Source organism: Callithrix jacchus, chromosome 6 (genome assembly GCF_049354715.1).
Source record: "Callithrix jacchus isolate 240 chromosome 6, calJac240_pri, whole genome shotgun sequence".
In the NCBI taxonomy this organism is placed as follows: domain Eukaryota; kingdom Metazoa; phylum Chordata; class Mammalia; order Primates; family Cebidae; genus Callithrix; species Callithrix jacchus.
In genome coordinates, this window is record NC_133507.1 from 121,411,560 (window position 1) to 121,413,751 (window position 2,192).

The window sequence follows — 2,192 nt, forward strand, 5'->3', positions numbered from 1 at the left end:
TCTTTCAATTTTGACGATAGGGTGTCAATTTTGGATCTCTCCATTCTCCTCATATGGGCACTTATTGCTATATACTTTCCTCTAGAGACTGCTTTAAATGTGTCCCAGAGATTCTGGCATGTTGTGTCTTCGTTCTCATTGGTTTCGAAGAACTTCTTTATTTCTGTCTTCATTTCATGTGTATCCAGTCAACATTAAAGAGCCAGTTGTTCAGTTTCCATGAAGCTGTGCCGTTCTGGGTTTGTTTCTGAATTCTGAGTTCTAATTTGATTGCACTATGGTCTGAGAGGCTGTTTGTTATGACTTCAGTTGTTTTGCATTTGCTGAGCAGTGCTTTACTTCCAGTTATGTGGTCAGTTTTAGAGTAGGTGTGATGTGGTGCTGAGAAGAATGTATATTCTGTGGATTTGGGGTGGAGAGTTCTGTAAATGTCTATCAGGTTTGCTTGCTCCAGGTCTGAGTTCAAGCCCTGGATATCCTTGTTGATTTTCTGTCTGGTTGATCTGTCTAATACTGACAGTGGAGTGTTAAAGTCTCCCACTATTATTGTGTGGGAGTCTAAGTCTCTTTGTAGGTCATTAAGAACTTGCCTTATGTATCTGGGTGCTCCTGTATTGGGTCCATATATGTTTAGGATCGTTAGCTCTTCTTGTTGTATCGATCCTTTTACCATTATGTAATGGCCTTTTTTGTCTGTTTTGATCTTTGTTGCTTTAAAGTCTATTTTATCAGAGATGAGAATTGCAACTCCTCCTTTTTTTTGCTCTCCATTTGCTTGGTAAATCTTCCTCCATCCCTTTATTTTGAGCCTTTGTGTATCCTCGCATGTGATATGAGTTTCCTGGATACAGCACACTGATGGGTTTTGTTTTTTTATCCAGTTTATCCAGTTTTCCAGTCTTTTGAATGGTGCATTTAGTCCATTTACATTTAGGGTTACTATTGTTATGTGTGAATTTGATACTGCCTGGCGTGCACCTATAGCAGCTGCGGAACAGTGAGGGATGCTACCAGTTTCTTTTTCTGCTTTGTCCCAGAATGATGCCTGTCAAATGTCAGTCTTTTGGATATAGAGGGGTCAGGGAGCTGCTTGAGGAGACAGTCTGTACTTTATAGGAGCTCAATTGCTGAGCTGTGAGCTCTGTTGTACATTCAGGGCTGTTAGGTTGCTATGTTTAATTCTGCTGCAACAGAACTCATAAGAAAACCCTTTTTTTTCTCAGATGCTCTGTCTGTGGGGGTTGGGGCTTTATTTTTGAGTGTCCGTTGTGCTGTCCTGCCCAGCTAGGAGGCAGTCTAGTCACTATTTGCCTGCCGAGGCTCTGCCCTGCTGGTGTTAGGTTCGCCCTGTTGCTGCAGGCTCTGCCCTTCTGCTGCGGTCTCCGCCCTGCTGCCACGGGCTATGCCCTGCGGCAGTCTCTCTATTGTAGCGGGTTGCCTCAGCAACAGCAGGCTGCGTCAGCAATGAGCGTGTACCTCAGTAGGGGCGCGTTGCCTCAGTAATGGCGGACGCCCCTCCCCCACAGAGCTGCGCTCTCAGGGAACCTCTCCACCGGGAGCGTTTGGAATCGCCGTTTTGTTTGTCGCACTGCGCTACCCCAAACGCTGTGTCCCTGGAATCTCCTGGGCTGGCTCACTGTCCAAGTCCCGTTCAGTCTCAAATTCAGCCCTCTCAAGTCTCAGGTTGCCGGTTCAACAGGGCACCTGGACCAGTGCGCTTTGTGCGGAGCACTGTTTAGCGCCGCTGCATTAGAGCGCGGGTCGCCGCACTACAGCGCGGGCCGCTGCCGCACTGGCTGCCGGCTACACCAGCCAAAACCTCTGCCTGGTGTCCCGCGTCTCTTTTATACCTGGGAATTTCCCCGTTCTGTGGGCAATAAAGATCCGTCTGGAAATGTGGCCCTGAGTCACCCTCTTCGTGCATGCACCAAGAGCTTCAATCCTGGGTTGTTCTCACAGCGCCATCTTGAGTCCTCCTCCCTAAATAATCACTTTTTCTAGTGAAGTAAACAACCTATCTAAAAAGTTGCTAGTAGATGGAAAGTTATCCAAAATTATTTAATTATTTCATACTTTATCTGGAAAAGAAAGCAATTTTGTAAGTGAAAATGGACAACCTAAATAAACTAATAAGTTTTCAAACTACTAAAGGGCTCCATGGCTTTAAAAAGTACAGACACAGAAAATGCCAC